General features: G+C 56.9%; 11 non-coding genes and 10 pseudogenes across 11 annotated transcripts; all 21 read right to left on the bottom strand.

The window, feature by feature from the left end:
- Positions 1 to 599: 599 nt before the first annotated feature.
- Positions 600 to 708, bottom strand: LOC146637143 (5S ribosomal RNA; annotated as a pseudogene).
- Positions 709 to 1,528: 820 nt separating this feature from the next.
- Positions 1,529 to 1,647, bottom strand: LOC146637142 (5S ribosomal RNA; annotated as a pseudogene).
- A 622-nt stretch (positions 1,648 to 2,269) lies between these two features.
- Positions 2,270 to 2,388, bottom strand: LOC146637141 (5S ribosomal RNA). The gene has a single exon (XR_014905764.1). It is a non-coding gene; the product is annotated as a 5S ribosomal RNA (ribosomal RNA).
- A 1,287-nt stretch (positions 2,389 to 3,675) lies between these two features.
- LOC146637140 (5S ribosomal RNA) lies at positions 3,676 to 3,794 on the bottom strand (annotated as a pseudogene).
- Positions 3,795 to 4,614: 820 nt separating this feature from the next.
- LOC146637139 (5S ribosomal RNA) lies at positions 4,615 to 4,733 on the bottom strand (annotated as a pseudogene).
- A 1,252-nt stretch (positions 4,734 to 5,985) lies between these two features.
- On the bottom strand, positions 5,986 to 6,104 carry LOC146637138 (5S ribosomal RNA). The gene has a single exon (XR_014905763.1). It is a non-coding gene; the product is annotated as a 5S ribosomal RNA (ribosomal RNA).
- A 1,336-nt stretch (positions 6,105 to 7,440) lies between these two features.
- LOC146637137 (5S ribosomal RNA) lies at positions 7,441 to 7,559 on the bottom strand. Its single transcript, XR_014905607.1, has one exon. It is a non-coding gene; the product is annotated as a 5S ribosomal RNA (ribosomal RNA).
- A 937-nt stretch (positions 7,560 to 8,496) lies between these two features.
- LOC146637136 (5S ribosomal RNA) lies at positions 8,497 to 8,605 on the bottom strand (annotated as a pseudogene).
- An 820-nt stretch (positions 8,606 to 9,425) lies between these two features.
- Positions 9,426 to 9,544, bottom strand: LOC146637135 (5S ribosomal RNA; annotated as a pseudogene).
- A 622-nt stretch (positions 9,545 to 10,166) lies between these two features.
- Positions 10,167 to 10,285, bottom strand: LOC146637134 (5S ribosomal RNA). The gene has a single exon (XR_014905762.1). It is a non-coding gene; the product is annotated as a 5S ribosomal RNA (ribosomal RNA).
- Positions 10,286 to 11,572: 1,287 nt separating this feature from the next.
- Positions 11,573 to 11,691, bottom strand: LOC146637133 (5S ribosomal RNA; annotated as a pseudogene).
- Positions 11,692 to 12,511: 820 nt separating this feature from the next.
- On the bottom strand, positions 12,512 to 12,630 carry LOC146637132 (5S ribosomal RNA; annotated as a pseudogene).
- Positions 12,631 to 13,882: 1,252 nt separating this feature from the next.
- Positions 13,883 to 14,001, bottom strand: LOC146637131 (5S ribosomal RNA). Its single transcript, XR_014905761.1, has one exon. It is a non-coding gene; the product is annotated as a 5S ribosomal RNA (ribosomal RNA).
- Positions 14,002 to 15,337: 1,336 nt separating this feature from the next.
- LOC146637130 (5S ribosomal RNA) lies at positions 15,338 to 15,456 on the bottom strand. Its single transcript, XR_014905605.1, has one exon. It is a non-coding gene; the product is annotated as a 5S ribosomal RNA (ribosomal RNA).
- A 937-nt stretch (positions 15,457 to 16,393) lies between these two features.
- On the bottom strand, positions 16,394 to 16,502 carry LOC146637129 (5S ribosomal RNA; annotated as a pseudogene).
- Positions 16,503 to 17,322: 820 nt separating this feature from the next.
- Positions 17,323 to 17,441, bottom strand: LOC146637128 (5S ribosomal RNA). The gene has a single exon (XR_014905759.1). It is a non-coding gene; the product is annotated as a 5S ribosomal RNA (ribosomal RNA).
- A 1,287-nt stretch (positions 17,442 to 18,728) lies between these two features.
- Positions 18,729 to 18,847, bottom strand: LOC146637127 (5S ribosomal RNA; annotated as a pseudogene).
- Positions 18,848 to 19,469: 622 nt separating this feature from the next.
- LOC146637126 (5S ribosomal RNA) lies at positions 19,470 to 19,588 on the bottom strand. Its single transcript, XR_014905758.1, has one exon. It is a non-coding gene; the product is annotated as a 5S ribosomal RNA (ribosomal RNA).
- A 1,287-nt stretch (positions 19,589 to 20,875) lies between these two features.
- LOC146637125 (5S ribosomal RNA) lies at positions 20,876 to 20,994 on the bottom strand. Its single transcript, XR_014905757.1, has one exon. It is a non-coding gene; the product is annotated as a 5S ribosomal RNA (ribosomal RNA).
- A 2,282-nt stretch (positions 20,995 to 23,276) lies between these two features.
- Positions 23,277 to 23,395, bottom strand: LOC146637124 (5S ribosomal RNA). The gene has a single exon (XR_014905756.1). It is a non-coding gene; the product is annotated as a 5S ribosomal RNA (ribosomal RNA).
- A 1,021-nt stretch (positions 23,396 to 24,416) lies between these two features.
- LOC146637123 (5S ribosomal RNA) lies at positions 24,417 to 24,535 on the bottom strand. Its single transcript, XR_014905755.1, has one exon. It is a non-coding gene; the product is annotated as a 5S ribosomal RNA (ribosomal RNA).
- Positions 24,536 to 26,485: the final 1,950 nt, after the last annotated feature.

The following is a 26,485-nucleotide window of genomic DNA, read 5'->3' as shown; positions in this document are numbered from 1 at the left end:
GCCACAGGCCCTGGTGTGGTGTAAGTGGCCTGAGCAAGAGCCACAGGCCCTGGTGTGGTGTAAGTGGCCTGAGCAAGAGCCACAGGCCCTGGTGTGGTGTAAGTGGTCTCAGCCAGCAGCCACAGGCCCTGGTGTGGTGTAGGTGGCCTCAGCCAGCAGCCACAGGCCCTTGTGTGGTGTAAGTGGCCTCAGCCAGCAGCCACAGGCCCTGGTGTGGTGTAAGTGGCCTCAGCCAGTGCCACAGGCCCTGGTGTGGTGTAAGTGGCCTGAGCAAGAGCCACAGACCCTGGTGTGGTGTAATTGGCCTCAATAGCAACTAATGCCCTGGTGTGGTGTAGGTGGCCTCAGCCAGCAGCCACAGGCCCTGGTGTGGTGTAAGTGGCCTCAGCCAGAGCCACAGGCCCTGATGTGGTGTAAGTGGCCCCAGCCGGTCACTCAGGCCCTTGTGTGGTGTAGGTTGCATCAGCTAGCAGCACAAGACATTGGAAAAGAGCCAAAAGCAATGTCGTTAATGTGCCCTCATTAATGGGCAGATGCTTTTGGTCTTTTAATACACCCCTTCTCTGGATCAAAAGCGGTTCAATGACATGAAAATGAAAGGCTTACAGCACCAGGTATTCCCCCATCCAAGTACTAACCAAGCCCAGCCCTGCTTAGCTTCCGAGATCAGACGAGGTCGGGCGTGCTCAGGGTGGTATGGCCGTAAGCTGCTGGCCCCAGCACAATGTCTCAATTTATGGATTCAAGTGATGAGGTGGAAAGTACCTGAAGTTACGAAGACAATCCTATAACCATACCTGCATGTTTGCATAATACCCTAACCCAAAGGCTCAGTTTGGCATTTATCCAACAGCACAGGCCCTGGATTGTTGAAGATGGCCTCAGGAACCAGCACAGGGCCTGGTGTGTTGTACATGGCCACAGCAAGCAGCACAGGGCCTGGTTTGGTGAAGATGGCCTCGGCCAGAAGCACAGGGCCTGGTGTGATATGAGTGGCCTGAGCAAGAGCCACAGGCCCTGGTGTGTTGTAAGTGGCCTCAGCCAGCAGCCACAGGCCCTGGTGTGGTGTAGGTGGCCTCAGCCAGCAGCCACAGGCCCTTGTGTGGTGTAAGTGGCCTCAGCCAGCAGCCACAGGCCCTGGTGTGGTGTAAGTGGCCTCAGCCAGTGCCACAGGCCCTGGTGTGGTGTAAGTGGCCTGAGCAAGAGCCACAGACCCTGGTGTGGTGTAATTGGCCTCAATAGCAACTAAGGCCCTGGTGTGGTGTAGGTGGCCTCAGCCAGCAGCCACAGGCCCTGGTGTGGTGTAAGTGGCCTCAGCCAGAGCCACAGGCCCTGATGTGGTGTAAGTGGCCCCAGCCGGTCACTCAGGCCCTGGTGTGGTGTAGGTGGCATCAGCTAGCAGCACAAGACATTGGAAAAGAGCCAAAAGCAATGTCGTTAATGTGCCCTCATTAATGGGCAGCTGCTTTTGGTCTTTTAATACACCCCTTCTCTGGATCAAAAGCGGTTCAATGACATGAAAATGAAAGGCTTACAGCACCAGGTATTCCAAGGTAGTCTCCCATCCGAGTACTAACCAAGCCCAGCCCTGCTTAGCTTCCGAGATCAGACGAGGTCGGGCGTGCTCAGGGTGGTATGGCCGTAAGCTGCTGGCCCCAGCACAATGTCTCAATTTATGGATTCAAGTGATTAGGTGGCAAGTACCTGAAGTTACGAAGACAATCCTATAACCATACCTGCATGTTTGCATAATACCCTAACCCAAAGGCTTAGTTTGGCATTTATCCAACAGCACAGGCCCTGGATTGTTGAAGATGGCCTCAGGAACCAGCACAGGGCCTGGTGTGTTGTACATGGCCACAGCTAGCAGCAGAGGGCCAGGTTTGGTGAAGATGGCCTCGGCCAGAAGCGCAGGGCCTGGTGTGATGTGAGTGGCCTGAGCAAGAGCCACAGACCCTGGTGTGGTGTAATTGGCCTCAATAGCAACTAAGGCCCTGGTGTGGTGTAACTGGCCTCAGCCAGCAGCCACAGGCCCTGGTGTGGTGTAAGTGGCCTCAGCCAGAGCCACAGGCCCTGATGTGGTGTAAGTGGCCCCAGCCGGTCACTCAGGCCCTGGTGTGGTGTAGGTGGCATCAGCTAGCAGCACAAGACATTGGAAAACAGCCAAAAGCAATGTCGTTAATGTGCCCTCATTAATGGGGAGCTGCTTTTGGTCTTTTAATACACCCCTTCTCTGGATCAAAAGCGGTTCAATGACATGAAAATGAAAGGCTTACAGCACCAGGTATTCCCAGGCAGTCTCCCATCCAAGTACTAACCAAGCCCAGCCCTGCTTAGCTTCCGAGATCAGACGAGGTCGGGCGTGCTCAGGGTGGTATGGCCGTAAGCTGCTGGCCCCAGCACAATGTCTCAATTTATGGATTCAAGTGATTAGGTGGCAAGTACCTGAAGTTACGAAGACAATCCTATAACCATACCTGCATGTTTGCATAATACCCTAACCCAAAGGCTCAGTTTGGCATTTATCCAACAGCACAGGCCCTGGATTGTTGAAGATGGCCTCAGGAACCAGCACAGGGCCTGGTGTGTTGTACATGGCCACAGCAAGCAGCACAGGGCCTGGTTTGGTGAAGATGGCCTCGGCCAGAAGCGCAGGGCCTGGTGTGATGTGAGTGGCCTGAGCAAGAGCCACAGGCCCTGGTGTGGTGTAAGTGGCCTCAGCCAGCAGCCACAGGCCCTGGTGTGGTGTAAGTGGCCTGAGCAAGTGCCACAGGCCCTGGTGTGGTGTAAGTGACCTAAGCCAGAGCCACAGGCCCTGGTGTGGTGTAAGTGGCCTCAATAGCAAATAAGGCCCTGGTGTGGTGTAAGTGGCCTGAGCAAGAGCCACAGGGCCTGGTTTGGTGAAGATGGCCTCGGCCAGAAGCGCAGGGCCTGGTGTGATGTGAGTGGCCTGAGCAAGAGCCACAGGCCCTGGTGTGGTGTAAGTGGCCTCAGCCAGAAGCCACAGGCACTGGTGTGGTGTAAGTGGCCTCAGGAACCAGCACAGGGCCTGGTGTGTTGTACATGGCCACAGCTAGCAGCAGAGGGCCAGGTTTGGTGAAGATGGCCTCGGCCAGAAGCGCAGGGCCTGGTGTGATGTGAGTGGCCTGAGCAAGAGCCACAGGCCCTGGTGTGGTGTAAGTGGCCTCAATAGCAACTAAGGCCCTGGTGTGGTGTAACTGGCCTCAGCCAGCAGCCACAGGCCCTTGTGTGGTGTAAGTGGCCTCAGCCAGCAGCCACAGGCCCTGGTGTGGTGTAAGTGGCCTCAGCCAGTGCCACAGGCCCTGGTGTGGTGTAAGTGGCCTGAGCAAGAGCCACAGGCCCTGGTGTGGTGTAATTGGCCTCAATAGCAACTAAGGCCCTGGTGTGGTGTAGGTGGCCTCAGCCAGCAGCCACAGGCCCTGGTGTGGTGTAAGTGGCCTCAGCCAGAGCCACAGGCCCTGATGTGGTGTAAGTGGCCCCAGCCGGTCACTCAGGCCCTGGTGTGGTGTAGGTGGCATCAGCTAGCAGCACAAGACATTGGAAAAGAGCCAAAAGCAATGTCGTTAATGTGCCCTCATTAATGGGCAGCTGCTTTTGGTCTTTTAATACACCCCTTCTCTGGATCAAAAGCGGTTCAATGACATGAAAATGAAAGGCTTACAGAACCAGGTATTCCCAGGCAGTCTCCCATCCAAGTACTAACCAAGCCCAGCCCTGCTTAGCTTCCGAGATCAGACGAGGTCGGGCGTGCTCAGGGTGGTATGGCCGTAAGCTGCTGGCCCCAGCACAATGTCTCAATTTATGGATTCAAGTGATGAGGTGGAAAGTACCTGAAGTTACGAAGACAATCCTATAACCATACCTGCATGTTTGCATAATACCCTAACCCAAAGGCTCAGTTTGGCATTTATCCAACAGCACAGGCCCTGGATTGTTGAAGATGGCCTCAGGAACCAGCACAGGGCCTGGTGTGTTGTACATGGCCACAGCAAGCAGCACAGGGCCTGGTTTGGTGAAGATGGCCTCGGCCAGAAGCACAGGGCCTGGTGTGATATGAGTGGCCTGAGCAAGAGCCACAGGCCCTGGTGTGTTGTAAGTGGCCTCAGCCAGCAGCCACAGGCCCTGGTGTGGTGTAGGTGGCCTCAGCCAGCAGCCACAGGCCCTTGTGTGGTGTAAGTGGCCTCAGCCAGCAGCCACAGGCCCTGGTGTGGTGTAAGTGGCCTCAGCCAGTGCCACAGGCCCTGGTGTGGTGTAAGTGGCCTGAGCAAGAGCCACAGACCCTGGTGTGGTGTAATTGGCCTCAATAGCAACTAAGGCCCTGGTGTGGTGTAGGTGGCCTCAGCCAGCAGCCACAGGCCCTGGTGTGGTGTAAGTGGCCTCAGCCAGAGCCACAGGCCCTGATGTGGTGTAAGTGGCCCCAGCCGGTCACTCAGGCCCTGGTGTGGTGTAGGTGGCATCAGCTAGCAGCACAAGACATTGGAAAAGAGCCAAAAGCAATGTCGTTAATGTGCCCTCATTAATGGGCAGCTGCTTTTGGTCTTTTAATACACCCCTTCTCTGGATCAAAAGCGGTTCAATGACATGAAAATGAAAGGCTTACAGCACCAGGTATTCCAAGGCAGTCTCCCATCCGAGTACTAACCAAGCCCAGCCCTGCTTAGCTTCCGAGATCAGACGAGGTCGGGCGTGCTCAGGGTGGTATGGCCGTAAGCTGCTGGCCCCAGCACAATGTCTCAATTTATGGATTCAAGTGATTAGGTGGCAAGTACCTGAAGTTACGAAGACAATCCTATAACCATACCTGCATGTTTGCATAATACCCTAACCCAAAGGCTTAGTTTGGCATTTATCCAACAGCACAGGCCCTGGATTGTTGAAGATGGCCTCAGGAACCAGCACAGGGCCTGGTGTGTTGTACATGGCCACAGCTAGCAGCAGAGGGCCAGGTTTGGTGAAGATGGCCTCGGCCAGAAGCGCAGGGCCTGGTGTGATGTGAGTGGCCTGAGCAAGAGCCACAGACCCTGGTGTGGTGTAATTGGCCTCAATAGCAACTAAGGCCCTGGTGTGGTGTAACTGGCCTCAGCCAGCAGCCACAGGCCCTGGTGTGGTGTAGGTGGCCTCAGCCAGCAGCCACAGGCCCTGGTGTGGTGTAAGTGGCCTGAGCAAGAGCCACAGGCCCTGGTTTGGTGTAAGTGGCCTCAGCCAGCAGCCACAGGCCCTGGTGTGTTGTAAGTGGCCTCAGCCAGCAGCCACAGGCCCTGGTGTGGTCTAAGTGGCCTCAGCCAGTGCCACAGGCCCTGGTGTGGTGTAAGTGGCCTGAGCAAGAGCCACAGGCCCTGGTGTGGTGTAAGTGGCCTGAGCAAGTGCCACAGGCCCTGGTGTGGTGTAAGTGGCCTAAGCCAGAGCCACAGGCCCTGGTGTGGTGTAAGTGGCCTCAATAGCAAATAAGGCCCTGGTGTGGTGTAAGTGGCCTGAGCAAGAGCCACAGGGCCTGGTTTGGTGAAGATGGCCTCAGCCAGAAGCGCAGGGCCTGGTGTGATGTGAGTGGCCTGAGCAAGAGCCACAGGCCCTGGTGTGGTGTAAGTGGCCTCAGCCAGCAGCCACAGGCCCTGGTGTGGTGTAAGTCGCCTCAGCCAGAAGCCACAGGCCCTGGTGTGGTGTAAGTGGCTTCAGCCAGCAGCCACAGGCTCTGGTGTGGTGTAACTGGCCTCAGCCAGCAGCCACAGGCCCTGGTGTGGTGTAAGTGGCCTCAGCCAGAGCCACAGGCCCTGATGTGGTGTAAGTGGCCCCAGCCGGTCACTCAGGCCCTGGTGTGGTGTAGGTGGCATCAGCTAGCAGCACAAGACATTGGAAAAGAGCCAAAAGCAGTGTTGTTAATGTGCCCTCATTAATGGGCAGATGCTTTTGGTCTTTTAATACACCCCTTCTCTGGATCAAAAGCGGTTCAATGACATGAAAAGGAAAGGCTTACAGCACCAGGTATTCCCAGGCAGTCTCCCATCCAAGTACTAACCAAGCCCAGCCCTGCTTAGCTTCCGAGATCAGACGAGGTCGGGCGTGCTCAGGGTGGTATGGCCGTAAGCTGCTGGCCCCAGCACAATGTCTCAATTTATGGATTCAAGTGATTAGGTGGCAAGTACCTGAAGTTACGAAGACAATCCTATAACCATACCTGCATGTTTGCATAATACCCTAACCCAAAGGCTCAGTTTGGCATTTATCCAACAGCACAGGCCCTGGATTGTTGAAGATGGCCTCAGGAACCAGCACAGGGCCTGGTGTGTTGTACATGGCCACAGCAAGCAGCACAGGGCCTGGTTTGGTGAAGATGGCCTCGGCCAGAAGCGCAGGGCCTGGTGTGATGTGAGTGGCCTGAGCAAGAGCCACAGGCCCTGGTGTGGTGTAAGTGGCCTCAGCCAGCAGCCACAGGCCCTAGTGTGGTGTAAGTCGCCTCAGCCAGAAGCCACAGGCACTGGTGTGGTGTAAGTGGCCTCAGCCAGCAGCAAAAGGGCCCTGGTGTGGTGTAAGTCGCCTCAGTCAGCAGCCACAGGCCCTGGTGTGGTGTAGGTGGCCTCAGCCAGCAGCCACAGGCCCTGGTGTGGTGTACGTGGCCTCAGCCAGCAGCCACAGGCCCTGGTGTGGTGTAAGTGGCCTCAGCCAGCAGCCACAGGCCCTGGTGTGGTGTAAGTGGCCTCAGCCAGTGCCACAGGCCCTGGTGTGGTGTAAGTGGCCTGAGCAAGAGCCACAGACCCTGGTGTGGTGTAATTGGCCTCAATAGCAACTAATGCCCTGGTGTGGTGTAGGTGGCCTCAGCCAGCAGCCACAGGCCCTGGTGTGGTGTAAGTGGCCTCAGCCAGCAGCCACAGGCCCTGGTGTGGTGTAAGTGGCCTCAGCCAGAGCCACAGGCCCTGATGTGGTGTAAGTGGCCTGAGCAAGAGCCACAGGCCCTGGTGTGGTGTAAGTGGCCTGAGCAAGAGCCACAGGCCCTGGTGTGTTGTAAGTGGCCTCAGCCAGCAGCCACAGGCCCTGGTGTGGTGTAGGTGGCCTCAGCCAGAAGCCACAGGCCCTGGTGTGGTGTAAGTGGCCTGAGCAAGTGCCACAGGCCCTGGTGTGGTGTAATTGGCCTCAATAGCAACTAAGGCCCTGGTGTGGTGTAGGTGGCCTCAGCCAGCAGCCACAGGCCCTGGTGTGGTGTAAGTGGCCTCAGCCAGCAGCCACAGGCCCTGATGTGGTGTAAGTGGCCCCAGCCGGTCACTCAGGCCCTGGTGTGGTGTAGGTGGCATCAGCTAGCAGCACAAGACATTGGAAAACAGCCAAAAGCAATGTCGTTAATGTGCCCTCATTAATGGGGAGCTGCTTTTGGTCTTTTAATACACCCCTTCTCTGGATCAAAAGCGGTTCAATGACATGAAAATGAAAGGCTTACAGCACCAGGTATTCCCAGGCAGTCTCCCATCCAAGTACTAACCAAGCCCAGCCCTGCTTAGCTTCCGAGATCAGACGAGGTCGGGCGTGCTCAGGGTGGTATGGCCGTAAGATGCTGGCCCCAGCACAATGTCTCAATTTATGGATTCAAGTGATTAGGTGGCAAGTACCTGAAGTTACGAAGACAATCCTATAACCATACCTGCATGTTTGCATAATACCCTAACCCAAAGGCTCAGTTTGGCATTTATCCAACAGCACAGGCCCTGGATTGTTGAAGATGGCCTCTGGAACCAGCACAGGGCCTGGTGTGTTGTACATGGCCACAGCAAGCAGCACAGGGCCTGGTTTGGTGAAGATGGCCTCGGCCAGAAGCACAGGGCCTGGCGTGATATGAGTGGCCTGAGCAAGAGCCACAGGCCCTGGTGTGGTGTAAGTGGCCTGAGCAAGAGCCACAGGCCCTGGTGTGGTGTAAGTGGCCTGAGCAAGAGCCACAGGCCCTGGTGTGGTGTAAGTGGCCTGAGCAAGAGCCACAGGCCCTGGTGTGGTGTAAGTGGTCTCAGCCAGCAGCCACAGGCCCTGGTGTGGTGTAGGTGGCCTCAGCCAGCAGCCACAGGCCCTTGTGTGGTGTAAGTGGCCTCAGCCAGCAGCCACAGGCCCTGGTGTGGTGTAAGTGGCCTCAGCCAGTGCCACAGGCCCTGGTGTGGTGTAAGTGGCCTGAGCAAGAGCCACAGACCCTGGTGTGGTGTAATTGGCCTCAATAGCAACTAATGCCCTGGTGTGGTGTAGGTGGCCTCAGCCAGCAGCCACAGGCCCTGGTGTGGTGTAAGTGGCCTCAGCCAGAGCCACAGGCCCTGATGTGGTGTAAGTGGCCCCAGCCGGTCACTCAGGCCCTTGTGTGGTGTAGGTTGCATCAGCTAGCAGCACAAGACATTGGAAAAGAGCCAAAAGCAATGTCGTTAATGTGCCCTCATTAATGGGCAGATGCTTTTGGTCTTTTAATACACCCCTTCTCTGGATCAAAAGCGGTTCAATGACATGAAAATGAAAGGCTTACAGCACCAGGTATTCCCCCATCCAAGTACTAACCAAGCCCAGCCCTGCTTAGCTTCCGAGATCAGACGAGGTCGGGCGTGCTCAGGGTGGTATGGCCGTAAGCTGCTGGCCCCAGCACAATGTCTCAATTTATGGATTCAAGTGATGAGGTGGAAAGTACCTGAAGTTACGAAGACAATCCTATAACCATACCTGCATGTTTGCATAATACCCTAACCCAAAGGCTCAGTTTGGCATTTATCCAACAGCACAGGCCCTGGATTGTTGAAGATGGCCTCAGGAACCAGCACAGGGCCTGGTGTGTTGTACATGGCCACAGCAAGCAGCACAGGGCCTGGTTTGGTGAAGATGGCCTCGGCCAGAAGCACAGGGCCTGGTGTGATATGAGTGGCCTGAGCAAGAGCCACAGGCCCTGGTGTGTTGTAAGTGGCCTCAGCCAGCAGCCACAGGCCCTGGTGTGGTGTAGGTGGCCTCAGCCAGCAGCCACAGGCCCTTGTGTGGTGTAAGTGGCCTCAGCCAGCAGCCACAGGCCCTGGTGTGGTGTAAGTGGCCTCAGCCAGTGCCACAGGCCCTGGTGTGGTGTAAGTGGCCTGAGCAAGAGCCACAGACCCTGGTGTGGTGTAATTGGCCTCAATAGCAACTAAGGCCCTGGTGTGGTGTAGGTGGCCTCAGCCAGCAGCCACAGGCCCTGGTGTGGTGTAAGTGGCCTCAGCCAGAGCCACAGGCCCTGATGTGGTGTAAGTGGCCCCAGCCGGTCACTCAGGCCCTGGTGTGGTGTAGGTGGCATCAGCTAGCAGCACAAGACATTGGAAAAGAGCCAAAAGCAATGTCGTTAATGTGCCCTCATTAATGGGCAGCTGCTTTTGGTCTTTTAATACACCCCTTCTCTGGATCAAAAGCGGTTCAATGACATGAAAATGAAAGGCTTACAGCACCAGGTATTCCAAGGTAGTCTCCCATCCGAGTACTAACCAAGCCCAGCCCTGCTTAGCTTCCGAGATCAGACGAGGTCGGGCGTGCTCAGGGTGGTATGGCCGTAAGCTGCTGGCCCCAGCACAATGTCTCAATTTATGGATTCAAGTGATTAGGTGGCAAGTACCTGAAGTTACGAAGACAATCCTATAACCATACCTGCATGTTTGCATAATACCCTAACCCAAAGGCTTAGTTTGGCATTTATCCAACAGCACAGGCCCTGGATTGTTGAAGATGGCCTCAGGAACCAGCACAGGGCCTGGTGTGTTGTACATGGCCACAGCTAGCAGCAGAGGGCCAGGTTTGGTGAAGATGGCCTCGGCCAGAAGCGCAGGGCCTGGTGTGATGTGAGTGGCCTGAGCAAGAGCCACAGACCCTGGTGTGGTGTAATTGGCCTCAATAGCAACTAAGGCCCTGGTGTGGTGTAACTGGCCTCAGCCAGCAGCCACAGGCCCTGGTGTGGTGTAAGTGGCCTCAGCCAGAGCCACAGGCCCTGATGTGGTGTAAGTGGCCCCAGCCGGTCACTCAGGCCCTGGTGTGGTGTAGGTGGCATCAGCTAGCAGCACAAGACATTGGAAAACAGCCAAAAGCAATGTCGTTAATGTGCCCTCATTAATGGGGAGCTGCTTTTGGTCTTTTAATACACCCCTTCTCTGGATCAAAAGCGGTTCAATGACATGAAAATGAAAGGCTTACAGCACCAGGTATTCCCAGGCAGTCTCCCATCCAAGTACTAACCAAGCCCAGCCCTGCTTAGCTTCCGAGATCAGACGAGGTCGGGCGTGCTCAGGGTGGTATGGCCGTAAGCTGCTGGCCCCAGCACAATGTCTCAATTTATGGATTCAAGTGATTAGGTGGCAAGTACCTGAAGTTACGAAGACAATCCTATAACCATACCTGCATGTTTGCATAATACCCTAACCCAAAGGCTCAGTTTGGCATTTATCCAACAGCACAGGCCCTGGATTGTTGAAGATGGCCTCAGGAACCAGCACAGGGCCTGGTGTGTTGTACATGGCCACAGCAAGCAGCACAGGGCCTGGTTTGGTGAAGATGGCCTCGGCCAGAAGCGCAGGGCCTGGTGTGATGTGAGTGGCCTGAGCAAGAGCCACAGGCCCTGGTGTGGTGTAAGTGGCCTCAGCCAGCAGCCACAGGCCCTGGTGTGGTGTAAGTGGCCTGAGCAAGTGCCACAGGCCCTGGTGTGGTGTAAGTGACCTAAGCCAGAGCCACAGGCCCTGGTGTGGTGTAAGTGGCCTCAATAGCAAATAAGGCCCTGGTGTGGTGTAAGTGGCCTGAGCAAGAGCCACAGGGCCTGGTTTGGTGAAGATGGCCTCGGCCAGAAGCGCAGGGCCTGGTGTGATGTGAGTGGCCTGAGCAAGAGCCACAGGCCCTGGTGTGGTGTAAGTGGCCTCAGCCAGAAGCCACAGGCACTGGTGTGGTGTAAGTGGCCTCAGGAACCAGCACAGGGCCTGGTGTGTTGTACATGGCCACAGCTAGCAGCAGAGGGCCAGGTTTGGTGAAGATGGCCTCGGCCAGAAGCGCAGGGCCTGGTGTGATGTGAGTGGCCTGAGCAAGAGCCACAGGCCCTGGTGTGGTGTAAGTGGCCTCAATAGCAACTAAGGCCCTGGTGTGGTGTAACTGGCCTCAGCCAGCAGCCACAGGCCCTTGTGTGGTGTAAGTGGCCTCAGCCAGCAGCCACAGGCCCTGGTGTGGTGTAAGTGGCCTCAGCCAGTGCCACAGGCCCTGGTGTGGTGTAAGTGGCCTGAGCAAGAGCCACAGGCCCTGGTGTGGTGTAATTGGCCTCAATAGCAACTAAGGCCCTGGTGTGGTGTAGGTGGCCTCAGCCAGCAGCCACAGGCCCTGGTGTGGTGTAAGTGGCCTCAGCCAGAGCCACAGGCCCTGATGTGGTGTAAGTGGCCCCAGCCGGTCACTCAGGCCCTGGTGTGGTGTAGGTGGCATCAGCTAGCAGCACAAGACATTGGAAAAGAGCCAAAAGCAATGTCGTTAATGTGCCCTCATTAATGGGCAGCTGCTTTTGGTCTTTTAATACACCCCTTCTCTGGATCAAAAGCGGTTCAATGACATGAAAATGAAAGGCTTACAGAACCAGGTATTCCCAGGCAGTCTCCCATCCAAGTACTAACCAAGCCCAGCCCTGCTTAGCTTCCGAGATCAGACGAGGTCGGGCGTGCTCAGGGTGGTATGGCCGTAAGCTGCTGGCCCCAGCACAATGTCTCAATTTATGGATTCAAGTGATGAGGTGGAAAGTACCTGAAGTTACGAAGACAATCCTATAACCATACCTGCATGTTTGCATAATACCCTAACCCAAAGGCTCAGTTTGGCATTTATCCAACAGCACAGGCCCTGGATTGTTGAAGATGGCCTCAGGAACCAGCACAGGGCCTGGTGTGTTGTACATGGCCACAGCAAGCAGCACAGGGCCTGGTTTGGTGAAGATGGCCTCGGCCAGAAGCACAGGGCCTGGTGTGATATGAGTGGCCTGAGCAAGAGCCACAGGCCCTGGTGTGTTGTAAGTGGCCTCAGCCAGCAGCCACAGGCCCTGGTGTGGTGTAGGTGGCCTCAGCCAGCAGCCACAGGCCCTTGTGTGGTGTAAGTGGCCTCAGCCAGCAGCCACAGGCCCTGGTGTGGTGTAAGTGGCCTCAGCCAGTGCCACAGGCCCTGGTGTGGTGTAAGTGGCCTGAGCAAGAGCCACAGACCCTGGTGTGGTGTAATTGGCCTCAATAGCAACTAAGGCCCTGGTGTGGTGTAGGTGGCCTCAGCCAGCAGCCACAGGCCCTGGTGTGGTGTAAGTGGCCTCAGCCAGAGCCACAGGCCCTGATGTGGTGTAAGTGGCCCCAGCCGGTCACTCAGGCCCTGGTGTGGTGTAGGTGGCATCAGCTAGCAGCACAAGACATTGGAAAAGAGCCAAAAGCAATGTCGTTAATGTGCCCTCATTAATGGGCAGCTGCTTTTGGTCTTTTAATACACCCCTTCTCTGGATCAAAAGCGGTTCAATGACATGAAAATGAAAGGCTTACAGCACCAGGTATTCCAAGGCAGTCTCCCATCCGAGTACTAACCAAGCCCAGCCCTGCTTAGCTTCCGAGATCAGACGAGGTCGGGCGTGCTCAGGGTGGTATGGCCGTAAGCTGCTGGCCCCAGCACAATGTCTCAATTTATGGATTCAAGTGATTAGGTGGCAAGTACCTGAAGTTACGAAGACAATCCTATAACCATACCTGCATGTTTGCATAATACCCTAACCCAAAGGCTTAGTTTGGCATTTATCCAACAGCACAGGCCCTGGATTGTTGAAGATGGCCTCAGGAACCAGCACAGGGCCTGGTGTGTTGTACATGGCCACAGCTAGCAGCAGAGGGCCAGGTTTGGTGAAGATGGCCTCGGCCAGAAGCGCAGGGCCTGGTGTGATGTGAGTGGCCTGAGCAAGAGCCACAGACCCTGGTGTGGTGTAATTGGCCTCAATAGCAACTAAGGCCCTGGTGTGGTGTAACTGGCCTCAGCCAGCAGCCACAGGCCCTGGTGTGGTGTAGGTGGCCTCAGCCAGCAGCCACAGGCCCTGGTGTGGTGTAAGTGGCCTGAGCAAGAGCCACAGGCCCTGGTTTGGTGTAAGTGGCCTCAGCCAGCAGCCACAGGCCCTGGTGTGTTGTAAGTGGCCTCAGCCAGCAGCCACAGGCCCTGGTGTGGTCTAAGTGGCCTCAGCCAGTGCCACAGGCCCTGGTGTGGTGTAAGTGGCCTGAGCAAGAGCCACAGGCCCTGGTGTGGTGTAAGTGGCCTGAGCAAGTGCCACAGGCCCTGGTGTGGTGTAAGTGGCCTAAGCCAGAGCCACAGGCCCTGGTGTGGTGTAAGTGGCCTCAATAGCAAATAAGGCCCTGGTGTGGTGTAAGTGGCCTGAGCAAGAGCCACAGGGCCTGGTTTGGTGAAGATGGCCTCAGCCAGAAGCGCAGGGCCTGGTGTGATGTGAGTGGCCTGAGCAAGAGCCACAGGCCCTGGTGTGGTGTAAGTGGCCTCAGCCAGCAGCCACAGGCCCTGGTGTGGTGTAAGTCGCCTCAGCCAGAAGCCACAGGCCCTGGTGTGGTGTAAGTGGCTTCAGCCAGCAGCCACAGGCTCTGGTGTGGTGTAACTGGCCTCAGCCAGCAGCCACAGGCCCTGGTGTGGTGTAAGTGGCCTCAGCCAGAGCCACAGGCCCTGATGTGGTGTAAGTGGCCCCAGCCGGTCACTCAGGCCCTGGTGTGGTGTAGGTGGCATCAGCTAGCAGCACAAGACATTGGAAAAGAGCCAAAAGCAGTGTTGTTAATGTGCCCTCATTAATGGGCAGATGCTTTTGGTCTTTTAATACACCCCTTCTCTGGATCAAAAGCGGTTCAATGACATGAAAAGGAAAGGCTTACAGCACCAGGTATTCCCAGGCAGTCTCCCATCCAAGTACTAACCAAGCCCAGCCCTGCTTAGCTTCCGAGATCAGACGAGGTCGGGCGTGCTCAGGGTGGTATGGCCGTAAGCTGCTGGCCCCAGCACAATGTCTCAATTTATGGATTCAAGTGATTAGGTGGCAAGTACCTGAAGTTACGAAGACAATCCTATAACCATACCTGCATGTTTGCATAATACCCTAACCCAAAGGCTCAGTTTGGCATTTATCCAACAGCACAGGCCCTGGATTGTTGAAGATGGCCTCAGGAACCAGCACAGGGCCTGGTGTGTTGTACATGGCCACAGCAAGCAGCACAGGGCCTGGTTTGGTGAAGATGGCCTCGGCCAGAAGCGCAGGGCCTGGTGTGATGTGAGTGGCCTGAGCAAGAGCCACAGGCCCTGGTGTGGTGTAAGTGGCCTCAGCCAGCAGCCACAGGCCCTAGTGTGGTGTAAGTCGCCTCAGCCAGAAGCCACAGGCACTGGTGTGGTGTAAGTGGCCTCAGCCAGCAGCAAAAGGGCCCTGGTGTGGTGTAAGTCGCCTCAGTCAGCAGCCACAGGCCCTGGTGTGGTGTAGGTGGCCTCAGCCAGCAGCCACAGGCCCTGGTGTGGTGTACGTGGCCTCAGCCAGCAGCCACAGGCCCTGGTGTGGTGTAAGTGGCCTCAGCCAGCAGCCACAGGCCCTGGTGTGGTGTAAGTGGCCTCAGCCAGTGCCACAGGCCCTGGTGTGGTGTAAGTGGCCTGAGCAAGAGCCACAGACCCTGGTGTGGTGTAATTGGCCTCAATAGCAACTAATGCCCTGGTGTGGTGTAGGTGGCCTCAGCCAGCAGCCACAGGCCCTGGTGTGGTGTAAGTGGCCTCAGCCAGCAGCCACAGGCCCTGGTGTGGTGTAAGTGGCCTCAGCCAGAGCCACAGGCCCTGATGTGGTGTAAGTGGCCTGAGCAAGAGCCACAGGCCCTGGTGTGGTGTAAGTGGCCTGAGCAAGAGCCACAGGCCCTGGTGTGTTGTAAGTGGCCTCAGCCAGCAGCCACAGGCCCTGGTGTGGTGTAGGTGGCCTCAGCCAGAAGCCACAGGCCCTGGTGTGGTGTAAGTGGCCTGAGCAAGTGCCACAGGCCCTGGTGTGGTGTAATTGGCCTCAATAGCAACTAAGGCCCTGGTGTGGTGTAGGTGGCCTCAGCCAGCAGCCACAGGCCCTGGTGTGGTGTAAGTGGCCTCAGCCAGCAGCCACAGGCCCTGATGTGGTGTAAGTGGCCCCAGCCGGTCACTCAGGCCCTGGTGTGGTGTAGGTGGCATCAGCTAGCAGCACAAGACATTGGAAAACAGCCAAAAGCAATGTCGTTAATGTGCCCTCATTAATGGGGAGCTGCTTTTGGTCTTTTAATACACCCCTTCTCTGGATCAAAAGCGGTTCAATGACATGAAAATGAAAGGCTTACAGCACCAGGTATTCCCAGGCAGTCTCCCATCCAAGTACTAACCAAGCCCAGCCCTGCTTAGCTTCCGAGATCAGACGAGGTCGGGCGTGCTCAGGGTGGTATGGCCGTAAGATGCTGGCCCCAGCACAATGTCTCAATTTATGGATTCAAGTGATTAGGTGGCAAGTACCTGAAGTTACGAAGACAATCCTATAACCATACCTGCATGTTTGCATAATACCCTAACCCAAAGGCTCAGTTTGGCATTTATCCAACAGCACAGGCCCTGGATTGTTGAAGATGGCCTCTGGAACCAGCACAGGGCCTGGTGTGTTGTACATGGCCACAGCAAGCAGCACAGGGCCTGGTTTGGTGAAGATGGCCTCGGCCAGAAGCACAGGGCCTGGCGTGATATGAGTGGCCTGAGCAAGAGCCACAGGCCCTGGTGTGGTGTAAGTGGCCTGAGCAAGAGCCACAGGCCCTGGTGTGGTGTAAGTGGCCTGAGCAAGAGCCACAGGCCCTGGTGTGGTGTAAGTGGCCTGAGCAAGAGCCACAGGCCCTGGTGTGGTGTAAGTGGTCTCAGCCAGCAGCCACAGGCCCTGGTGTGGTGTAGGTGGCCTCAGCCAGCAGCCACAGGCCCTTGTGTGGTGTAAGTGGCCTCAGCCAGCAGCCACAGGCCCTGGTGTGGTGTAAGTGGCCTCAGCCAGTGCCACAGGCCCTGGTGTGGTGTAAGTGGCCTGAGCAAGAGCCACAGACCCTGGTGTGGTGTAATTGGCCTCAATAGCAACTAATGCCCTGGTGTGGTGTAGGTGGCCTCAGCCAGCAGCCACAGGCCCTGGTGTGGTGTAAGTGGCCTCAGCCAGAGCCACAGGCCCTGATGTGGTGTAAGTGGCCCCAGCCGGTCACTCAGGCCCTTGTGTGGTGTAGGTTGCATCAGCTAGCAGCACAAGACATTGGAAAAGAGCCAAAAGCAATGTCGTTAATGTGCCCTCATTAATGGGCAGATGCTTTTGGTCTTTTAATACACCCCTTCTCTGGATCAAAAGCGGTTCAATGACATGAAAATGAAAGGCTTACAGCACCAGGTATTCCCCCATCCAAGTACTAACCAAGCCCAGCCCTGCTTAGCTTCCGAGATCAGACGAGGTCGGGCGTGCTCAGGGTGGTATGGCCGTAAGCTGCTGGCCCCAGCACAATGTCTCAATTTATGGATTCAAGTGATGAGGTGGAAAGTACCTGAAGTTACGAAGACAATCCTATAACCATACCTGCATGTTTGCATAATACCCTAACCCAAAGGCTCAGTTTGGCATTTATCCAACAGCACAGGCCCTGGATTGTTGAAGATGGCCTCAGGAACCAGCACAGGGCCTGGTGTGTTGTACATGGCCACAGCAAGCAGCACAGGGCCTGGTTTGGTGAAGATGGCCTCGGCCAGAAGCACAGGGCCTGGTGTGATATGAGTGGCCTGAGCAAGAGCCACAGGCCCTGGTGTGTTGTAAGTGGCCTCAGCCAGCAGCCACAGGCCCTGGTGTGGTGTAGGTGGCCTCAGCCAGCAGCCACAGGCCCTTGTGTGGTGTAAGTGGCCTCAGCCAGCAGCCACAGGCCCTGGTGTGGTGTAAGTGGCCTCAGCCAGTGCCACAGGCCCTGGTGTGGTGTAAGTGGCCTGAGCAAGAGCCACAGACCCTGGTGTGGTGTAATTGGCCTCAATAGCAACTAAGGCCCTGGTGTGGTGTAACTGGCCTCAGCCAGCAGCCACAGGCCCTGGTGTGGTGTAAGTGGCCTCAGCCAGAGCCACAGGCCCTGATGTGGTGTAAGTGGCCCCAGCCGGTCACTCAGGCCCTGGTGTGGTGTAGGTGGCATCAGCTAGCAGCACAAGACATTGGAAAACAGCCAAAAGCAATGTCGTTAATGTGCCCTCATTAATGGGGAGCTGCTTTTGGTCTTTTAATACACCCCTTCTCTGGATCAAAAGCGGTTCAATGACATGAAAATGAAAGGCTTACAGCACCAGGTATTCCCAGGCAGTCTCCCATCCAAGTACTAACCAAGCCCAGCCCTGCTTAGCTTCCGAGATCAGACGAGGTCGGGCGTGCTCAGGGTGGTATGGCCGTAAGCTGCTGGCCCCAGCACAATGTCTCAATTTATGGATTCAAGTGATTAGGTGGCAAGTACCTGAAGTTACGAAGACAATCCTATAACCATACCTGCATGTTTGCATAATACCCTAACCCAAAGGCTCAGTTTGGCATTTATCCAACAGCACAGGCCCTGGATTGTTGAAGATGGCCTCAGGAACCAGCACAGGGCCTGGTGTGTTGTACATGGCCACAGCAAGCAGCACAGGGCCTGGTTTGGTGAAGATGGCCTCGGCCAGAAGCGCAGGGCCTGGTGTGATGTGAGTGGCCTGAGCAAGAGCCACAGGCCCTGGTGTGGTGTAAGTGGCCTCAGCCAGCAGCCACAGGCCCTGGTGTGGTGTAAGTGGCCTGAGCAAGTGCCACAGGCCCTGGTGTGGTGTAAGTGACCTAAGCCAGAGCCACAGGCCCTGGTGTGGTGTAAGTGGCCTCAATAGCAAATAAGGCCCTGGTGTGGTGTAAGTGGCCTGAGCAAGAGCCACAGGGCCTGGTTTGGTGAAGATGGCCTCGGCCAGAAGCGCAGGGCCTGGTGTGATGTGAGTGGCCTGAGCAAGAGCCACAGGCCCTGGTGTGGTGTAAGTGGCCTCAGCCAGAAGCCACAGGCACTGGTGTGGTGTAAGTGGCCTCAGGAACCAGCACAGGGCCTGGTGTGTTGTACATGGCCACAGCTAGCAGCAGAGGGCCAGGTTTGGTGAAGATGGCCTCGGCCAGAAGCGCAGGGCCTGGTGTGATGTGAGTGGCCTGAGCAAGAGCCACAGGCCCTGGTGTGGTGTAAGTGGCCTCAATAGCAACTAAGGCCCTGGTGTGGTGTAACTGGCCTCAGCCAGCAGCCACAGGCCCTTGTGTGGTGTAAGTGGCCTCAGCCAGCAGCCACAGGCCCTGGTGTGGTGTAAGTGGCCTCAGCCAGTGCCACAGGCCCTGGTGTGGTGTAAGTGGCCTGAGCAAGAGCCACAGGCCCTGGTGTGGTGTAATTGGCCTCAATAGCAACTAAGGCCCTGGTGTGGTGTAGGTGGCCTCAGCCAGCAGCCACAGGCCCTGGTGTGGTGTAAGTGGCCTCAGCCAGAGCCACAGGCCCTGATGTGGTGTAAGTGGCCCCAGCCGGTCACTCAGGCCCTGGTGTGGTGTAGGTGGCATCAGCTAGCAGCACAAGACATTGGAAAAGAGCCAAAAGCAATGTCGTTAATGTGCCCTCATTAATGGGCAGCTGCTTTTGGTCTTTTAATACACCCCTTCTCTGGATCAAAAGCGGTTCAATGACATGAAAATGAAAGGCTTACAGCACCAGGTATTCCAAGGCAGTCTCCCATCCGAGTACTAACCAAGCCCAGCCCTGCTTAGCTTCCGAGATCAGACGAGGTCGGGCGTGCTCAGGGTGGTATGGCCGTAAGCTGCTGGCCCCAGCACAATGTCTCAATTTATGGATTCAAGTGATTAGGTGGCAAGTACCTGAAGTTACGAAGACAATCCTATAACCATACCTGCATGTTTGCATAATACCCTAACCCAAAGGCTTAGTTTGGCATTTATCCAACAGCACAGGCCCTGGATTGTTGAAGATGGCCTCAGGAACCAGCACAGGGCCTGGTGTGTTGTACATGGCCACAGCTAGCAGCAGAGGGCCAGGTTTGGTGAAGATGGCCTCGGCCAGAAGCGCAGGGCCTGGTGTGATGTGAGTGGCCTGAGCAAGAGCCACAGACCCTGGTGTGGTGTAATTGGCCTCAATAGCAACTAAGGCCCTGGTGTGGTGTAACTGGCCTCAGCCAGCAGCCACAGGCCCTGGTGTGGTGTAAGTGGCCTCAGCCAGAGCCACAGGCCCTGATGTGGTGTAAGTGGCCCCAGCCGGTCACTCAGGCCCTGGTGTGGTGTAGGTGGCATCAGCTAGCAGCACAAGACATTGGAAAACAGCCAAAAGCAATGTCGTTAATGTGCCCTCATTAATGGGGAGCTGCTTTTGGTCTTTTAATACACCCCTTCTCTGGATCAAAAGCGGTTCAATGACATGAAAATGAAAGGCTTACAGCACCAGGTATTCCCAGGCAGTCTCCCATCCAAGTACTAACCAAGCCCAGCCCTGCTTAGCTTCCGAGATCAGACGAGGTCGGGCGTGCTCAGGGTGGTATGGCCGTAAGCTGCTGGCCCCAGCACAATGTCTCAATTTATGGATTCAAGTGATTAGGTGGCAAGTACCTGAAGTTACGAAGACAATCCTATAACCATACCTGCATGTTTGCATAATACCCTAACCCAAAGGCTCAGTTTGGCATTTATCCAACAGCACAGGCCCTGGATTGTTGAAGATGGCCTCAGGAACCAGCACAGGGCCTGGTGTGTTGTACATGGCCACAGCAAGCAGCACAGGGCCTGGTTTGGTGAAGATGGCCTCGGCCAGAAGCGCAGGGCCTGGTGTGATGTGAGTGGCCTGAGCAAGAGCCACAGGCCCTGGTGTGGTGTAAGTGGCCTCAGCCAGCAGCCACAGGCCCTGGTGTGGTGTAAGTGGCCTGAGCAAGTGCCACAGGCCCTGGTGTGGTGTAAGTGACCTAAGCCAGAGCCACAGGCCCTGGTGTGGTGTAAGTGGCCTCAATAGCAAATAAGGCCCTGGTGTGGTGTAAGTGGCCTGAGCAAGAGCCACAGGGCCTGGTTTGGTGAAGATGGCCTCGGCCAGAAGCGCAGGGCCTGGTGTGATGTGAGTGGCCTGAGCAATAGCCACAGGCCCTGGTGTGGTGTAAGTGGCCTCAGCCAGAAGCCACAGGCACTGGTGTGGTGTAAGTGGCCTCAGGAACCAGCACAGGGCCTGGTGTGTTGTACATGGCCACAGCTAGCAGCAGAGGGCCAGGTTTGGTGAAGATGGCCTCGGCCAGAAGCGCAGGGCCTGGTGTGATGTGAGTGGCCTGAGCAAGAGCCACAGGCCCTGGTGTGGTGTAAGTGGCCTCAATAGCAACTAAGGCCCTGGTGTGGTGTAACTGGCCTCAGCCAGCAGCCACAGGCCCTTGTGTGGTGTAAGTGGCCTCAGCCAGCAGCCACAGGCCCTGGTGTGGTGTAAGTGGCCTCAGCCAGTGCCACAGGCCCTGGTGTGGTGTAAGTGGCCTGAGCAAGAGCCACAGGCCCTGGTGTGGTGTAATTGGCCTCAATAGCAACTAAGGCCCTGGTGTGGTGTAGGTGGCCTCAGCCAGCAGCCACAGGCCCTGGTGTGGTGTAAGTGGCCTCAGCCAGAGCCACAGGCCCTGATGTGGTGTAAGTGGCCCCAGCCGGTCACTCAGGCCCTGGTGTGGTGTAGGTGGCATCAGCTAGCAGCACAAGACATTGGAAAAGAGCCAAAAGCAGTGTCGTTAATGTGCCCTCATTAATGGGCAGCTGCTTTTGGTCTTTTAATACACCCCTTCTCTGGATCAAAAGCGGTTCAATGACATGAAAATGAAAGGCTTACAGCACCAGGTATTCCCAGGCAGTCTCCCATCCAAGTACTAACCAAGCCCAGCCCTGCTTAGCTTCCGAGATCAGACGAGGTCGGGCGTGCTCAGGGTGGTATGGCCGTAAGCTGCTGGCCCCAGCACAATGTCTCAATTTATGGATTCAAGTGATTAGGTGGCAAGTACCTGAAGTTACGAAGACAATCCTATAACCATACCTGCATGTTTGCATAATACCCTAACCCAAAGGCTCAGTTTGGCATTTATCCAACAGCACAGGCCCTGGATTGTTGAAGATGGCCTCAGGAACCAGCACAGGGCCTGGTGTGTTGTACATGGCCACAGCAAGCAGCACAGGGCCTGGTTTGGTGAAGATGGCCTCGGCCAGAAGCGCAGGGCCTGGTGTGATGTGAGTGGCCTGAGCAAGAGCCACAGGCCCTGGTGTGGTGTAAGTGGCCTCAGCCAGCAGCCACAGGCCCTGGTGTGGTGTAGGTGGCCTCAGCCAGCAGCCACAGGCCCTGGTGTGGTGTAAGTGGCCTGAGCAAGAGCCACAGGCCCTGGTTTGGTGTAAGTGGCCTCAGCCAGCAGCCACAGGCCCTGGTGTGTTGTAAGTGGCCTCAGCCAGCAGCCACAGGCCCTGGTGTGGTGTAAGTGGCCTGAGCAAGAGCCACAGGCCCTGGTTTGGTGTAAGTGGCCTCAGCCAGCAGCCACAGGCCCTGGTGTGTTGTAAGTGGCCTCAGCCAGCAGCCACAGGCCCTGGTGTGGTCTTAGTGGCCTCAGCCAGCAGCCACAGGCCCTGGTGTGGTCTAAGTGGCCTCAGCCAGTGCCACAGGCCCTGGTGTGGTGTAAGTGGCCTAAGCCAGAGCCACAGGCCCTGGTGTGGTGTAAGTGGCCTCAATAGCAAATAAGGCCCTGGTGTGGTGTAAGTGGCCTGAGCAAGAGCCACAGGGCCTGGTTTGGTGAAGATGGCCTCAGCCAGAAGCGCAGGGCCTGGTGTGATGTGAGTGGCCTGAGCAAGAGCCACAGGCCTTGGTGTGGTGTAAGTGGCCTCAGCCAGCAGCCACAGGCCCTGGTGTGGTGCAAGTCGCCTCAGCCAGAAGCCACAGGCACTGGTGTGGTGTAAGTGGCCTCAGCCAGCAGCAAAAGGGCCCTGGTGTGGTGTAAGTCGCCTCAGCCAGCAGCCACAGGCCCTGGTGTGGTGTAGGTGGCCTCAGCCAGCAGCCACAGGCCCTGGTGTGGTGTAAGTGGCCTCAATAGCAACTAAGGCCCTGGTGTGGTGTAAGTGGCTTCAGCCAGCAGCCACAGGCTCTGGTGTGGTGTAACTGGCCTCAGCCAGCAGCCACAGGCCCTGGTGTGGTGTAAGTGGCCTCAGCCAGAGCCACAGGCCCTGATGTGGTGTAAGTGGCCCCAGCCGGTCACTCAGGCCCTGGTGTGGTGTAGGTGGCATCAGCTAGCAGCACAGGGCCTGGTTTGGTGAAGATGGCCTCGGCCAGAAGCGCAGGGCCTGGTGTGATGTGAGTGGCCTGAGCAAGAGCCACAGGCACTGGTGTGGTGTAAGTCGCCTCAGCCAGCAGCCACAGGCCCTGGTGTGGTGTAAGTCGCCTCAGCCAGAAGCCACAGGCACTGGTGTGGTGTAAGTGGCCTCAGCCAGCAGCAAAAGGGCCCTGGTGTGGTGTAAGTCGCCTCAGCCAGCAGCCACAGGCCCTGGTGGGGTGTAGGTGGCCTCAGCCAGCAGCCACAGGCCCTGGTGTGGTGTAAGTGGCCTCAGCCAGCAGCCACAGGCCCTGGTGTGGTGTAAGTCGCCTCAGCCAGTGCCACAGGCCCTGGTGTGGTGTAAGTGGCCTGAGCAAGAGCCACAGGCCCTGGTGTGGTGTAAGTGGCCTGAGCAAGTGCCACAGGCCCTGGTGTGGTGTAAGTGGCCTAAGCCAGAGCCACAGGCCCTGGTGTGGTGTAAGTGGCCTCAATAGCAAATATGGCCCTGGTGTGGTGTAAGTGGCCTGAGCAAGAGCCACAGGGCCTGGTTTGGTGAAGATGGCCTCAGCCAGAAGCGCAGGGCCTGGTGTGATGTGAGTGGCCTGAGCAAGAGCCACAGGCCCTGGTGTGGTGTAAGTGGCCTCAGCCAGCAGCCACAGGCCCTGGTGTGGTGTAAGTGGCCTCAGCCAGAAGCCACAGGCACTGGTGTGGTGTAAGTGGCCTCAGCCAGCAGCCACAGGCACTGGTGTGGTGTAAGTGGCCCCAGCCGGTCACTCAGGCCCTGGTGTGGTGTAGGTGGCATCAGCTAGCAGCACAAGACATTGGAAAAGAGCCAAAAGCAGTGTTGTTAATGTGCCCTCATTAATGGGCAGATGCTTTTGGTCTTTTAATACACCCCTTCTCTGGATCAAAAGCGGTTCAATGACATGAAAAGGAAAGGCTTACAGCACCAGGTATTCCCAGGCAGTCTCCCATCCAAGTACTAACCAAGCCCAGCCCTGCTTAGCTTCCGAGATCAGACGAGGTCGGGCGTGCTCAGGGTGGTATGGCCGTAAGCTGCTGGCCCCAGCACAATGTCTCAATTTATGGATTCAAGTGATTAGGTGGCAAATACCTGAAGTTACGAAGACAATCCTATAACCATACCTGCATGTTTGCATAATACCCTAACCCAAAGGCTCAGTTTGGCATTTATCCAACAGCACAGGCCCTGGATTGTTGAAGATGGCCTCAGGAACCAGCACAGGGCCTGGTGTGTTGTACATGGCCACAGCAAGCAGCACAGGGCCTGGTTTGGTGAAGATGGCCTCGGCCAGAAGCGCAGGGCCTGGTGTGATGTGAGTGGCCTGAGCAAGAGCCACAGACCCTGGTGTGGTGTAAGTGGCCTCAGCCAGCAGCCACAGGCCCTGGTGTGGTGTAAGTCGCCTCAACCAGAAGCCACAGGCACTGGTGTGGTGTAAGTGGCCTCAGCCAGCAGCAAAAGGGCCCTGGTGTGGTGTAAGTCGCCTCAGTCAGCAGCCACAGGCCCTGGTGTGGTGTAGGTGGCCTCAGCCAGCAGCCACAGGTCCTGGTGTGGTGCAAGTGGCCTCAGCCAGCAGCCACAGGCCCTGGTGTGGTTTAAGTGGCCTCAGCCAGCAGCCACAGGCCCTGATGTGGTGTAAGTGGCCTCAGCCAGTGCCACAGGCCCTGGTGTGGTGTAAGTGGCCTGAGCAAGAGCCACAGACCCTGGTGTGGTGTAATTGGCCTCAATAGCAACTAATGCCCTGGTGTGGTGTAGGTGGCCTCAGCCAGCAGCCACAGGCCCTGGTGTGGTGTAAGTGGCCTCAGCCAGCAGCCACAGGCCCTGGTGTGGTGTAAGTGGCCTCAGCCAGAGCCACAGGCCCTGATGTGGTGTAAGTGGCCCCAGCCGGTCACTCAGGCCCTTGTGTGGTGTAGGTTGCATCAGCTAGCAGCACAAGACATTGGAAAAGAGCCAAAAGCAATGTCGTTAATAAGCCCTCATTAATGGGCAGATGCTTTTGGTCTTTTAATACACCCCTTCTCTGGATCAAAAGCGGTTCAATGACATGAAAATGAAAGGCTTACAGCACCAGGTATTCCCAGGCAGTCTCCCATCCAAGTACTAACCAAGCCCAGCCCTGCTTAGCTTCCGAGATCAGACGAGGTCGGGCGTGCTCAGGGTGGTATGGCCGTAAGCTGCTGGCCCCAGCACAATGTCTCAATTTATGGATTCAAGTGATGAGGTGGCAAGTACCTGAAGTTACGAAGACAATCCTATAACCATACCTGCATGTTTGCATAATACCCTAACCCAAAGGCTCAGTTTGGCATTTATCCAACAGCACAGGCCCTGGATTGTTGAAGATGGCCTCAGGAACCAGCACAGGGCCTGGTGTATTGTACATGGCCACAGCAAGCAGCACAGGGCCTGGTTTGGTGAAGATGGCCTCGGCCAGAAGCACAGGGCCTGGTGTGATATGAGTGGCCTGAGCAAGAGCCACAGGCCCTGGTGTGTTGTAAGTGGCCTCAGCCAGCAGCCACAGGCCCTGGTGTGGTGTAAGTGGCCTGAGCAAGAGCCACAGGCCCTGGTGTGGTGTAAGTGGCCTCAGCCAGCAGCCACAGGCCCTGGTGTGGTGTAGGTGGCCTCAGCCAGCAGCCACAGGCCCTGGTGTGGTGTAAGTGGCCTGAGCAAGAGCCACAGGCCCTGGTTTGGTGTTAGTGGCCTCAGCCAGCAGCCACAGGCCCTGGTGTGTTGTAAGTGGCCTCAGCCAGCAGCCACAGGCCCTGGTGTGGTGTAAGTGGCCTGAGCAAGAGCCACAGGCCCTGGTTTGGTGTAAGTGGCCTCAGCCAGCAGCCACAGGCCCTGGTGTGTTGTAAGTGGCCTCAGCCAGCAGCCACAGGCCCTGGTGTGGTCTAAGTGGCCTCAGCCAGCAGCCACAGGCCCTGGTGTGGTCTAAGTGGCCTCAGCCAGTGCCACAGGCCCTGGTGTGGTGTAAGTGGCCTAAGCCAGAGCCACAGGCCCTGGTGTGGTGTAAGTGGCCTCAATAGCAAATAAGGCCCTGGTGTGGTGTAAGTGGCCTGAGCAAGAGCCACAGGGCCTGGTTTGGTGAAGATGGCCTCAGCCAGAAGCGCAGGGCCTGGTGTGATGTGAGTGGCCTGAGCAAGAGCCACAGGCCCTGGTGTGGTGTAAGTGGCCTCAGCCAGCAGCCACAGGCCCTGGTGTGGTGCAAGTCGCCTCAGCCAGAAGCCACAGGCACTGGTGTGGTGTAAGTGGCCTCAGCCAGCAGCAAAAGGGCCCTGGTGTGGTGTAAGTCGCCTCAGCCAGCAGCCACAGGCCCTGGTGTGGTGTAGGTGGCCTCAGCCAGCAGCCACAGGCCCTGGTGTGGTGTAAGTGGCCTCAATAGCAACTAAGGCCCTGGTGTGGTGTAAGTGGCTTCAGCCAGCAGCCACAGGCTCTGGTGTGGTGTAACTGGCCTCAGCCAGCAGCCACAGGCCCTGGTGTGGTGTAAGTGGCCTCAGCCAGAGCCACAGGCCCTGATGTGGTGTAAGTGGCCCCAGCCGGTCACTCAGGCCCTGGTGTGGTGTAGGTGGCATCAGCTAGCAGCACAGGGCCTGGTTTGGTGAAGATGGCCTCGGCCAGAAGCGCAGGGCCTGGTGTGATGTGAGTGGCCTGAGCAAGAGCCACAGGCACTGGTGTGGTGTAAGTCGCCTCAGCCAGCAGCCACAGGCCCTGGTGTGGTGTAAGTCGCCTCAGCCAGAAGCCACAGGCACTGGTGTGGTGTAAGTGGCCTCAGCCAGCAGCAAAAGGGCCCTGGTGTGGTGTAAGTCGCCTCAGCCAGCAGCCACAGGCCCTGGTGGGGTGTAGGTGGCCTCAGCCAGCAGCCACAGGCCCTGGTGTGGTGTAAGTGGCCTCAGCCAGCAGCCACAGGCCCTGGTGTGGTGTAAGTCGCCTCAGCCAGTGCCACAGGCCCTGGTGTGGTGTAAGTGGCCTGAGCAAGAGCCACAGGCCCTGGTGTGGTGTAAGTGGCCTGAGCAAGTGCCACAGGCCCTGGTGTGGTGTAAGTGGCCTAAGCCAGAGCCACAGGCCCTGGTGTGGTGTAAGTGGCCTCAATAGCAAATATGGCCCTGGTGTGGTGTAAGTGGCCTG

Source organism: Diplotaxodon limnothrissa, linkage group LG3 (assembly GCF_057381915.1).
Source record: "Diplotaxodon limnothrissa isolate DT_005_m linkage group LG3, D_limnothrissa_male_GT1.1, whole genome shotgun sequence".
Lineage (NCBI taxonomy): Eukaryota > Metazoa > Chordata > Actinopteri > Cichliformes > Cichlidae > Diplotaxodon > Diplotaxodon limnothrissa.
Note: the sequence above shows the minus strand (reverse complement) of the source record. Positions and strands in the feature narration are given on the sequence as shown.